The following is a 13,981-nucleotide window of genomic DNA, read 5'->3' as shown; positions in this document are numbered from 1 at the left end:
TTTGCTACTGACAGCTATGTGACTGTGTTTTGCCACACTGCCTACGTTAGGTACAATGTACACTTTTTGGAACGAAGGACAATGAAGGAAAGATCATAGGGACTTCTCTCTCCAACTGTTTTTCTCCATCATATATTTTCCATCAGAGGGTGATGGATCAGGGTAAAAGAAATGCTTAACCCACTATTGCATTTCTAATACTATCCCTGTTAAAAAGATATTTAGAAGCAGGAAGAAAGATTGTTACAAAGTAATCGTTAATTTTCGGTTGTCAGTGTCATTAAAAATATAAGATAAGGGTTCTATGCTTTATGGATTCTCTGCTTTAAAAAGGCAGTGAGCTCTAGAATTCTTGTCTGCTCCTGAAACCACCTTTTCATTTAAATTGGGATTTATTATTGAATGGCCCAAAACAGGAAGGTTAGTGTATACCAAAAGAAAAATATCAGTGGAACAGTATTTTGCTGGAAGTTGAACAGTGATGCTTTAAATCATCACTTGCTGCTCATTTGGGTAAATCGTTAACTTCATTTTGTCTCTGTGCCTAGAAAGCAATATTGAATTAGCTACACGGTATGATTACTAAGTTACCTTGTCCTGCATAGATCTGCCATACATTTCTTAGGGGACGTTTATGTCATTTGCAGAGGTTGAATTTGATCCTGTTGCCTTTGAAGAAATTACAACTGGGTATAGGTATTAAAAAAAAAAAAAAAGATGACTTTAATAGTAGGCAAATTTGTCCTCTTATTTTGAATGTACCTTATCTAATGGTGAGTCTCAAAGTAAAAAAAAAAAGTAAAGCAGTAGGTGGAAGTCTCTAGGCAGCTGCTTTTCAATTGACCACAGAGCTGTATTGAAGTCAAGGTCTTTTTCCCAGTTTTGCACTAATTGGTTCTCATGCTGTGATGTAATTGTGGGTGTGCAGATGATAACACCTATCAAATCTTCCCTCCAACTAATGAGCACTGTTAATGATCAATAATGGTATCTCAGTGACAGGTGCAAATCTTGTTCCCTTATTGTTGGGTACTTTAGAAGATGGTGCCTACAAATTATTTTAAGATTAAATCAATTTAAGAGAAATACCTTGCACTGTGTTATGATTGTGTGGCTAATGCAAAATAAAGATTCCAGTCTAGTGTTGTTTTTGCGAGAACAGTGATTTATTATTTTCTTTGGTTTTGTAAAGTCGGCTGTTAAATGAGGTAATTTTGATTTTTTTATTATTAATATTTTTCATTAACTTTAATGAAGGTGGAGAAATACAGTTATTTCCCTTTGGAGTATTTATAATATGAACTTTGGCCTCCTTGGAGATGTCTTCAGGAGACACCGTGTAGACACATGTTGTACAATTAAATATTCACTCCAAAATAATAAAGGTGATAAATCAAACCTCTTGGGATTTTATATATTAAAATGTGAGGGTGTGTATATATATACATGTATGTATATTATATAGGTACACATATATATTATATATACAATATATATTATATATAAAAATAAGTATATATGTATTTACTGAAGTCTTCCCATTTAAACAGAGAGGAATATTTTAAATGGATGCCTTGTTATATTTACTAATTTTTCCCTCCTCCTGTGCAGTATTAAGTGACTTTTATTTAAAAACCATGCAAGTGAAATAGCCAAGAGAGCTGTTTTCCAATTTCATTCAGGCTTGGTTTATATTATGCAGAATTAAGACTGACTGAACTGTGAAGTAGAATCATTAGTACATCAATTATTTTATGGCAACCAGCAGAGAAAAGAATCCAGATTTAATGCTGCACTATTGAAAGATGGTTTCCCATTAGCAAGTTAACTGAAAAATAATCTGTCTCCAATTTTATTCAGAAGGAAGTTGCTCACTCTATGAGTTGTGGAAGATACAGCTTAATATCTGCTAGCCAACTAGTTCAAACCAACTAGTTCAAAAACTATAAGAGCTGAAAAATTGAGAGCCCTTGCTTTGCATTTAAATTAAAGATGGGAGGAAAATATGCGCTTTTGAAGGTTATTAAAATGCATTTTTAGTTGAGTGTTCATCATCATAATAACTTTGGTATTAGGTAAGCATTTACTATGTGCCAAGCATTGGACTAAGTGCAGGGATAGATAAACTGTATACAGATCCGACCCAATCTCTACACTACATGGAGCTGAGAGTGTAAGGGCTATCCTTTTTACAGATGCAGTAAGGCACAGAGAAGTTAAGTGACTTCTCCCCTGTCACAAAGCATGCAATCAGTGGCCCCTGAATTAGAATCCAGATCTCATGTCCCTTTAGCCTGGGCCCTTTTCACTAGGCCATACTGCTTGTCAGGATCTTAGATTGTTTTCATAAAATGGTTTTGCTTTTTAATTTTTAAAATCAAACCATGTATCAGTGCCGGTTTTAAACAATAAAGACTTGTATAGTTTGAACCATGACTAACATGGTATTTAGAAAAAAAAACTTAAGCTATTAAGGTATTTTATTGCATTTTAGACCCTGATGCTTCAAAAATGTTTTGTTTGAGATTTTCCTAATATAGGAAAATCTCCATATATGCATGGCATATATGTAGAGCTTGTAGAAGACTTCCATTTGTCTAGGAATTTTGTGGACTATATAGACCAGGGCTTGCTGGGTGAGCTAGACCAAGTTATTTAACCTGAAGGTCACATTTATCCTCATCTGGATAGCAAGTTTTTTGTGAAGTGTGATCACCGGCTGCTAATATATGCTTTAAGGTTTGCTCATGAAAGGCTGTTTGTATGTGTTTGGAATCTGCTTTTGTAGCGCATATTTTTATCGATGCTGAAGATGCCACTGTCAAACGGTATTTTAAAAACTGTCAGGTGGTTTTTTTTTAAGTGTTAAGTAATTCAGTATAATGCTGACAAAGGAAATGATGCCTTTATAAACTTGTAATGCTCTTTGTACAGAATATCCAAATTGAGCCTTTGAAGTAGAAATGGAGCTAGGTTTTTTCATTGTTTTAGCCAAGCCAATGCTGTGTTGATCGAAATGATTTTTTTAATCTTTAAATAATTATTTTAAAACCAAATGAATACAGAAATGGCATATGCCCTTTCATTAGAATAATTGGTTAGCTCTTTAGGACAAGGATAGTGTCTTCTAATTCTGCTGTAGTAATGGTGGTTTATATTATTTGCTTTCTATGTGCCGAGCATCGTGTTAAAAGCTGAGGTAGATATTATATAATTTAGCAGCGTGGCCTAGTGGATAAAGCATGGGCCTGGGAGACAGAGGACCTGGGTTTTAACCCTGATTCCACCATTGGCCTGCTGTGTGACCTTGGGTAAGTCATTTAACTTCTCTGTGCTTCAGTTTCCTCGACTGTGAAATGGGGATTGAACTCCTGTTCTCTCTCCTACGTAGAGCCCCTTGTGGGATGGGACTGTGTTTGATCTGATTAACTTGTATCTACCTCTAGACTATAAGCTCATTATGGGTAGGGAATGTGTCTATTGATGTATTGTGCTCTCCCAAGGGCTTAGTACAGTGTTCTGCACACAGTAAGCGCTCAGTAAATGCGATTGACTGAATGAATGAATATCCCAGCGCTTAGAACAGTACTTGATACATAGTAAATACTTAATAAATACCATAAAAAAGCCCTTGAGAGGGAATGAGAGGGAGATCAGTCAATCAATCGTATTTATTGAGCGCTTACTGTGTGCAGAGCACTGTACTAAGCACTTGGGAAGTACAAGTTGGCAACATATAGAGACGGTCCCTACCCAACAGTGGACTCACAGTCTAAAAGGTGAGCAGAGAGTGGAAAACTGAACTCAGAGACTGGTAACAAGTATTAACTGCAACCACAAAAGATTCTCCTGGATGATATCTTTATCGTGGGTTAGTCAGCAGTGGCATCCAGAAGTAAACGAAGAGATGCGCTGTTGGGTAGGGACTGTCCCTATGTGTTGCCAATTTGTACTTCCCAAGCGCTTAGTACAGTGCTCTGCACACAGTAAGCTCTCAATAAATACGATTGATGATGGTGATGCTGTGATGACACCCTGCCCCTCCCCCCAGTTATTGTGGTCAGCACCACAATAACTGTTTCCACAGACTGTTATCCAGAGATTTATGGCATGGCTGCCTTGGTGCCTTTCTGGCCATGCTGGAAATCTCAAGAGAGCAGAATGAAGAAGAGGCCATGGTGAAATGGTAATGGTGGAAGTAGTGGCTGGTGCCATTTGTTTGGGCCTCAGTTACCTCATCTGTAAAATGGGGATTAAGACTGTGAGTCCATGAGGGACAGGGACTGAGTCCAACCTAACTCACTTGGGTCTGTCGCTGTGCTCAGAAGAGTGTCTGGCATATAGTAAACGCTTAGCAACATACCTTAATAAAATGAGCATGGGCAGAACCCCAGGCCTCCTTTCCATATAAGCTAACACAGCAGCTGGGTGGTCTCAGCTGTTTCTCTGCCTCCTAAGAGTCAGGGCCCACAGAAGAGATTCCTTCCTTCTCGCCCACGCCTGCAATAATCAGTCAGTCAATCATATTTATTGAGCACATACTGTGTGCAGAGCACTGTACTAAGTGCTTGGGAATGTACGCCCTAACAATAAACAGACACACATACTGCCCACAATGAACTTACAGTCTAGAGGGGGAGGGTTTAGTCAGGGAAGGCTTCTTGGAGGAGATGGTTGAATGTATGGAGGAGGCAGACATTAATACAAATAAAAAAAATTATGGCTATGTATATAAGTACTTCCTCAACTAAGCCTCATTACCCCTGCTCTCTGTACCTTTTGCATCTTCCTGCATCACATTTGGATCTGTATCCTTTATTCACTCCAGCCTCAGTCCCCCCCAGCACTTATGTACATTACATACATCTGTAATTTATTGTAATGTCTGTGTCCCCCTCTAGACTGTTAAAGCTCCTTGTAGGCAGGGAACATGTTGACCAACTATTGGGTGCACTTAACTGAACACTTGGGAGTGTTTAGCTTGTCTACTTGCTTTGTTTTGTTGTCTGTCTCCCTCTTCTAGATTGTGAGCCCGTTTTTGGCTAGGGATTGTCACTATCTCTTGCCAAATTGTACTTTCCAAGCGCTTAGTCCAGTTCTCTGCACACAGTAAACGCTCAGTAAATACGATTAAATGAATGAAAGATGGACCTTTAATAAGACACGGTACCATAACAAATACTAAAATACGTGACCGGCACTGTACTAAAGAACTGGGGTGTGGCTCAGTGGAAAGAGCACGGGCTCGGGAGTCTGACGTCATGGGTTTTAATCTCGCCTCCGCCACTTATCTGCTGGGTGACTTTGTTCTACTTGTTTTGTTTTGTTGTGTGTCTCTCCTCTTTCCAGACTGTGAGCCCGTTGTTTGGTAGAGACCGTCTCTATTTGTTGCTGATTTGTACTTCCCAAGTGCTTAGTACAGTGCTCTGCACACAGTAAGCACTCAATAAATACGACTGAATGGATAATGATACCACCTGCTAAACCTTACAGACATTGGGAAGCCTGTGTCTTTGTGTCATGTGCTCTACACTGCCCTGCCTGAGAGGTGAAGAGCAGAGTAGGACTAACTCGGGACCCCACGGGGCTAAGCCCAGGGACACTGGGCTAAGTGGGAAGCAGTGTGTCCTAGTGGATAAAGCAGGTACCTGGAAGTCTGAAAGATCTGGGTTCTAATTCTGCTTCCGCTACTTGTCTGCCGTGTGACCCTGAGCAAGTCAAGTCACCCTGGGCCCTACTGAGAGCTCACCTCCTCCTCAGGCCTTCCCAGACTGAGCCCCTTCCTTCCTCTCCCCCTCGTACCCCTCTCCATACCCTCCATCCGTCCCCCTCTCCTTCCCTTCCCCACAGCACCTGTATATATGTATATATGTCTGTACATATTTATTACTCTATTTATTTTACTTGTACATATCTATTCTATTTATTTTATTTTGTTAGTATGTTTGGTTTTGTTCTCTGTCTCCCCCTTTTAGACTGTGAGCCCACTGTTGGGTAGGGACTGTCTCTATACGTTGCCATCTTGTACTTCCCAAGTGCTTAGTACAGTGCTCTGCACACAGTATGTGCTCAATAAATACGATTGATTGATTGATTGAACGTAACTTCTCTGTGACTGTTACCTCCTTTGTAAAATGGGGATTAAGACCATGAGCCCCGTCTGGGACACGGACTGTGCCCAACCTAATTATCTTGTATCTACTCCAGCTCTTAGTACAGTGCCTGGTATGTGGTAAGCTCTTAGCAAATACTTTAAAAAAAAGCTTATGTTAACTTGGGTTGTCTTCACAAATGAAATCCAGGTCTGTGATAATGATAATGATTACAGCCTGTGTTAAGCCCTTACTCTGTGTTAAGCACTGTTCTAAGCAGTGGGGTAGATGCAAGTTAGGTTGGACAGAACCCGTGTCTCACCTAGGGTTCACAGTCTAAGGAGGAGGGAAGACAGGTACTGAATCATCATTTTGCCAAGGAACTGAGGCACAGAGAAGTTGTGACTTGCCCAAGGTCACACAGCTGGTAAGTGGCAGAGCGGGATTAGAACCCAGATCCTCTGACTCGCAGGCCTGTGCTCTTTCCACTAGGCCATGTTGATTCTCCCTGCTGTTCTGTACCTATGTAAACGTGAATGAATAAATATAACATTGCGGAGTATGAGTAAATGATATGGGTGATAATTATTAAAAGAGAATGAGTAAAATTATTAGCCAAATAATAAAAAGAAATTATTAGATGTGAATTTTATATGGAGCTTAGTGAGAGAGTACAAAATACTTTCTACTTTTCATCATTTGTTCCTTCTTTTAAAAATAATCCACTCACTAACGAACTATGTATTGCAAAGATCTTCAAGGGCAAGCATGTGTTTTTATGTATGAAGTGTTGTCCTCATATGTAGCAAAGCTTAGGTGAATATGCACATTATCTGTCGTCTTTCCCCATTTTCTAGATTAAAAATTTTAATTGCATTATTCTTAATAAAATTTCAGTATCAAAGACGTAATTGACATGATAGTAAACGCCCACTGAGTAGGTGAAAAAGTGTAAGGCACAGAACCCAGTTTGCTTTTTCTTTGACACCAATTCATTTAGAAACTTTTTTAAATTATTGTTATTGGCCTGAAGTTCTTCCCTACAGAAATGTCGTGAGAGCATAGCCCTGGAACTTCTGAATTACAATCCTAGTTCCTGTGTTCTTGATAAAATGAAACTCTGCCTTAATTTTTCCAGTTGGAATATTCAGAGTAGTACTTGTTTAACCCCCCAAGATGCTTGTAAGGAATAATTTGTTCAAGTATCAGGTAAAAATTTATTGGTGTGACTTTATTGCAGGTCATATGCAGGTGTTTTGAGTCTCTCAAAACAACAAGAAATGCCAAGGTGTCTTGTCTTTGAACGGCTGGCGCATAAATTCCAGTGTTCGAGGTTATGATGAGTAGATACCCCTCTCAGGGTTGCATCTGGAGAGTTTCCAGTACTCTACCAGTCTTGACTACGGGAGGGAGAGTCAAGCAGAGGCATACCCATTCCATTCCTAGCTTGAACAGTGGCTAGCGAGTGGAAGGCAATCTGCTACAAGTCAAAACTCACCTGGGCCAGGCAGCAGGGGCATGGGAGAGAGTCGAGGATGGAGACTCAAGTTTACTGCACAGAAAGAGGCGATGGTAAACCACTTTTATATTTTTACCATCAAAACTCTATGGCTACAATACCAGAACGATTGCAGATGGAGGTGGGGCGTTCTGGGAGAGAATTGTCCCTGTGGACATTTCCCATTGGAAATGGGATTTCCCAGTGGAATTTCCCAGTGGAAATGTCCCAGTGGCATCACTATGTCGCTGTGAGTCGGAGATGACTTGACAGCATGACCAAAAAAAAAAAGACGAGTAGATAAAATTTGACTCGACAGCATGACAAAAAAAAAGAGTAGATACAATTGTCATGTCATCATCATCATCATCAATCGTATTTATTGAGAGCTTACTATGTGCAGAGCACTGTACTAAGCGCTTGGGAAGTACAAATTGGCAACATGTAGAGACAGTCCCTACCCAACAGTGGGCTCACAGTCTAAAAGGGGGAGACAGAGAACAAAACCAAACATACTAACAAAATAAAATAAATAGAATAGATATGTACAAGTAAAATAAATAAATAAATAGAGTAATAAATATGTACAAGCATATATACATATATACAGGTGCTGTGGGGAAGGGAAGGAGGTAAGATGGGGGGATGGAGAGGGTCGTGAGGTGCATCTATCAAATGCACATCAAAATGCACATAAATCAATCATATTTATTGAGTACTTACTGTGTGCACAGCACTGTGCTGAAAACCTGGCAGCATACAACACAACAATGTAACAGACACATTTCGTTTCCACAACAAGCTTAAGTCTAGAGGGAGAGACAGACATTAATATAAATACATTACAGATATGTATACACAGCACATAAGTGTTGTGGGGCTGGGTGGAGGGTGGTGATGGTGAGTAAAGGGAACAAGTCAGGAGTGACAAAAAGGGGAGTGGGAAAAGAGGAAATAAGGGTTTAGTCATTATTCATTAGGCGTAATCATTAGTGCTGTATCCACTAATGCCACTTCTCTGTACTAAGTACCTGGGAGAGTATCCCTGAACAATTGATTGATTGAGGTGGCATCACTGAGGCTTCAGTGTTTCATTGATTAAGGAAGAGTTCAGGTGGATTTGTGAGGATGAAGTGCCTTCCTTGCTCATGAATTTCAGCGGAAATGCCATCAGATCCATGTTTCGTACCATTTTTCATGGCTCTGTTGCTTCCTCAGAAAGTCAGAGCTCAGGTCAGGCCTCCCATTTTGGGGGCTTCCACCTTCTCCTTCTCCAGAGTGGAAAGCATATTTCAGAGTTCACTGTAGTTTTTCTTGCTCTCGCCATAAGATTTCCTGGGATGAGGATAGTTACCTCTTTACTGTTCAGTGGTGTGTATAGCGTCTTCGGAGCCCTATAGTTTCTTTGGTGATGAATATTAGCAGTAATTCAGGGGCAATAAGCTTATCTATGATTTCTTTAGCTTTGGCATCCCACCACTGATTACATTTCCTAGCTTAGCTTGATCTGCATGACCTATTAGATTTTTTTGAAGAACTCCATTTCGTTAAAGGAGCTGCAAGGTGTTCTTGATGCCTTTTTTGAATTACTGGAAGTAACTCATAATATGTCATTTTCTTCATGCCTGCCTTGGTGGTGTTGCCATTCCTTTCAGCAGTTTTGCATATTGCCTAGAAGGCAATATCTCATGGGAGCACTATCTATTTACCTGGAGCTGCTGTGATGCTGTAGAATAAGCGCTCAATAAATACCATTGCGTGAATGATTGACAGACTCAGGAAGACTGTTTCTGCATATCAAATTTGAACATTTTGGACACTGCAGCAGGCTGCCCTGAGAAATTATTAAAAAAAAAAGTTCTGGAGATACCCTTGGCCTCGCTTCTCCTTGCTATAAAGTATTTTGGGCACGCCAACCACCTTTCCAGTTTAATTTTATGTTAATTACATTTCGCATACTTGCAAGGAGGCTATATCAGAGCTATACCATCAGGGCAGTTGCCATCCCATCTGGGAGTGGGTAGACTGTCGACACTGCTAATGAGAATAGCATCCTTAATATTCAGTGTATTATTTCAAGATGTTCCCAGGTCATCCTTTTTCAAGGTGGTTAAAAATTCACTGTTGTAGAATCTGGATTTCATAATTTTCCACATGGTATTCTTGTTAGCTCTGGAAGAAGTTCATTCTTGCCCAGTTGACCTTAGAAATGATCAGTGAAGGGTAAAAAATGAAAGAACCCAGACAAGAATGATGGGGATTATATTTAAAAAAAAAAACCTTTTGAAACTATGATCAAGTGTATGTTTCAAATAATGTCATAGAATTGGAGGAAATAAGGAATGCTAATGGAAAGCCATTCCAGCTATGTGACCCTCCCGCCCCGCAAAATCTCACAAATGATTACTCTTCTTCTTCAAAGCCTTAATGAAGGCACATCTCCTCCAAGAGGCCTTCCCTGACTAAACCCTCTTTTCCTCTTCTCCCACTCTCTTCTAGGACACTCTGATTTGCTTCCTTCATTCTTCCCTCCAGCCCCACAGTGATTATGTGCCTCTCTGTAATTTATTTATTTATATTAATGTCTGTCTCTCCCTCTAGGCTGTAAGTGCGTTGTTGGCAGATAATGTGTCTGTTTATTGTTATGCTTTTCTTTCCCAAGCACTTAGTGCAGTGCTCTGCTCACAGGAAGTGCTCAAAATCATTGTCGTTTTTATTAAGCACTTTATTGTGTGCAGAGCACTGTAGTAAGCGCTTGGGAAAGTGCAACAATAAACAGTGGCATTCCTGCCCACAGCGAGCTCACGATTGAATGAATGAATTTTCAAGCCATCAGCCCTTTAATTAGTACCCTGGAGGAGGACATTTTCTAAATGGATTTCAGGATGGAGTTTATATTTTGTGTTTTTCTTACCTGAACAAAAGAGGTATTACACCAGCCTGCATCCAGGAAGCTCTCCCCTCAGCCAGGGGTTTTCTTCTGCAACACAGGGCTTAGTGCTGTCACCAAATTCTGCTCCCAGAGTAATTCACACATAGACAAAGAAGGAAAATGGATCAAGGAGACTAGTCTGTCTTTTGGGAAATTGAGTTTTACCTTCAAGGCATACTCATGTTTAAGACATTGCCTCTGGATAGTCTGACCTTCCTAAAGTCTCTGAAGAGAAGAGCAACTTATCTTCCCATAGATGTTGGGCAAGACTTTGCCGTTGTCTCCCAGGAGCTCCCTGCTGGGACACATTTTGGAGACTTTGGTTGATGCCTTTAAATGTTTTTTTTTTTTCCATCGCTGCTTGACTGTGACTCAGTTGTGCTCCCCAGACCTCAGCTGCTTCAGGACCCAGTGTAGTCCATTCTATTAATAACAGTACTAATAATGATAATAATTATGGTATTAAGCACTTACTATATCATCATCATCAATCGTATTTATTGAGCGCTTGCTGTGTGCAGAGCACTGTACTAAGTGCTTGGGAAGTACAAATTGGCAACATGTAGAGACAGTCCCTACCCAACAGTGGGCTCACAGTCTAAAATGGGGAGTCAAAACCAAACATACTAACAAAATAAAATAAATAGAATAGATATGTACAAGTAAAATAAATAAATAGAGTAATAAATATGTACAAACATATATACATATATGCAGGTGCTGTGGGGAAGGGAAGGAGGTAAGATGGGGGGATGGAGAGGGGGACGAGGAGGAGAGGAAGGAAGGGGTTCAGTCTGGGAAGGCCTCCTGGAGGAGGTGAGCTCTCAGTAGGGCCTTGAAGGGAGGAAGAGAGCTAGCTTGGCGGATGGGCAGAGGGAGGGCATTCTAGGCCCGGGGGATGACGTGGGCCGGGGGTCGACGGCGGGACAGGCGAGAACAAGGTATGGTGAGGAGATTAGCAGCAGAGGAGCGGAGGGTGCAGGGTGGGCTGTAGAAGGAGAGAAAGCAGGTGAGGTAGGAGGGGGCGAGGTGATGGAGAGCCTTGAAGCCCAGGGTGAGGAGTTTCTGCCTACTCTGGCACACTGTAAGCGCTTAATAAATACCGTTGCTACAAGCAGATGGGGTTGGACACAGTCCCTGTCCCACATGGGGCTCACAGTCTCAATCCCCATTTTACAGATGAGGTAACTGAGGCTCAGAAAAGTGGAGTGACTTACCCAAGGTCACTCAGCAGATACATAGTGGAGCTGGGACTAGAACCCAGGTCCTTCTGACTCCCAGGACCGTGCTCTATCCACTAGGCCACACTACTTCCATTCAAGTGTCCCACCCAGTAAAACTGTTACAGGGGAACATTGTCTCAATGTTGGCATGCTGTCTGCATTTCATTCATTCATTCAATCGTATTTATTGAGCACTTATTGTCTGCGGAGAACTGTACTAAGCACTTGGGAGAGTACTCAGTATTGGTGATCCTTGCCGTTTGCCACTTCCATCGTGGGTTCAGCTCCACCGGGCAGGGGGAGTAGGCTGGCGAGGGCCTGAGAGTAGAGTTCCAGTGGCGTAGAACATCCGGGGCTGGTCTGAGGAGAGGCTAGTGTAGCCTAGTGGAAATAATAATAATAACTGTGGTATTTGTTAAGCGCTTACTATGTGCTAATCACCATGCTATGGGCTGGGACGGACCCAAGCAAATTGGATTGGACACAGCTCCTGTCCCACGTGGAGCTCACACATGGGCCAGGGAATCAGGACCTGGGTTCTAATCCTGGCTCTGCCACTCATCTGCTGTGTGACCTTAGACAGGTCACTTAACTTGTCTGGACCTCAGTTACCTCATCCGTAAAATGGGGATTAAGACTGTGAGCCCTGGGTGGGCAGGGACTATGTCCAACCTGATTATCCCATATCTACTCCAGTGCTTAGTACAGTACCAGCCACATAGTAAGCATTTAACAAATGCCATTTTAAACAAAACAAAAAAGCCTTATAGAAGGTTGAGCCCCACCACAAGTTTGTACACCTCCAGTGTGCAATGAAGTTTTGTGTCTATTTGCCACCAATTTTCCCCAAATCGTGCATGCCTTTTAAAGTCAGACTTTCGAGTCTTTGTATCTCCATGAGTTGGATAGGACACCACCTAAAAAACAGGCTTCAGCGTCACCATCAAAGTGTGGATTGCCAGAGAGAATGTTTTGGTTGTAGAGCTCATGAGTTGGCGCATATGTTCTGTTTCCTTCAGGTTTATTTTTGTTCAGATTTCTGTGCTGACTTTGTGAAGTGATCCATAATCATCTCCTTGGTATCTTGCGTAGATCCTTGAACACCACAACAGCATTCAGCAGTTTCTGGATGGATTCAGAAACTTGAATGATGCCTGTAGGCTGTTGAGCTGGAAGAGGTTCCAGGAAGGCAGAAAGTGTTGTCTGACTCCAACTTGAAAGTTCCCTGGAGGCCTTCATTAACTTGGCAGCACGGAGGATTGGTTGAACAAGGCTGGCTACAGCCCTGCTTTACCTGAGAGCACCTTCAGCTCAGACTTTTTTGTAATAGCCCAAGACTTGGCGAAATTCTGGTTTCAGCAAAATTTGCTTTACATATGCCACAGCCTAGGTCTGTGGAGGGTAATGAAGTGATTTTGTAAGATCTGTAAATACAGATTAGAGAGCTTGATGTTGCTTTCTGCACTTTGACATTGACATGGTACAAAGATCGTGTCTTTTTTGCTGTGTTTTGGACTGAAGCCATACTATATTTCAGGTACTGCGTGGATAATTTTAGCTAGAAGGCTTGGACAGTCTACGCCTGCAGTCTATGCGGTAGGGAGAGCAAGCATTTTTTCCCCCATTTTATAGATGAAATGGAATCACAGAGAGATTAGGTGACTTGCCCAAAGTCACACAGCAGGGCAGTGGCAGAGCTGGGTCTCTTGACTCCATCTCATGTTCTTTCAACTGAGCCATGCTGCCTGCCTTTTTCTTCCCTCTAATTTTGGCTCATTGGTCCGGTCACCAAATCACTTTTCTGCTCTCGAAATGGTGGTCAGTGAGGTCTCAGCCCCTCAGAGCAGAGGTGGCACAGCGGCTCAAAAGGGAAAGCATCAGTGAATGAAAGGCAGAATCTACTGTCTGGCTGGGCTGCTCCAAGTGAAGACTTTAATGGTGGTGGTGGCCTGGGGTGGGTGGGGGAGAGGAAGAGAGATAGAGAGAGAGAGAGAGAAAAGAGTGTGTGTGTGTGTCTGCTTGATGTCTGTTGTGGTTTAGTGTCCTGGCTGGGGGATATATCAGGTGGGGAGGGAAGACTGTGTATCTGTTTTCTGACATTATTTCTCTGTCTCTGTCTTCCCCATTTCTCTCTCCTTTTCTTGCCCTCTTTCCTCTCCTTTTCCTTCCCTCTTTCTCTCTGCCCCTCCCACATAAGTCTAGATTTCTCTTTGTGTCCTGTTAATGATGGTATTTA

The 13,981-nt window shown here is 41.6% G+C and overlaps 1 protein-coding gene and 1 non-coding gene across 2 annotated transcripts in view; both read left to right on the top strand.

The window, feature by feature from the left end:
• RHBDD1 (rhomboid domain containing 1) overlaps window positions 1-13,981 on the top strand; it is a 144,130-nt gene that overhangs the window by 42,124 nt on the left and 88,025 nt on the right. The window lies entirely within an intron of this gene.
• On the top strand, window positions 7,443-7,580 carry LOC119931262. Its single transcript, XR_005452112.1, has one exon. It is a non-coding gene; the product is annotated as a small nucleolar RNA SNORA7 (small nucleolar RNA).

Source organism: Tachyglossus aculeatus, chromosome 7 (genome assembly GCF_015852505.1).
Source record: "Tachyglossus aculeatus isolate mTacAcu1 chromosome 7, mTacAcu1.pri, whole genome shotgun sequence".
Lineage (NCBI taxonomy): Eukaryota > Metazoa > Chordata > Mammalia > Monotremata > Tachyglossidae > Tachyglossus > Tachyglossus aculeatus.
The sequence above is the reverse complement of the archived record's forward strand: the minus strand, read 5'-3'. Positions and strand labels throughout refer to the sequence as shown.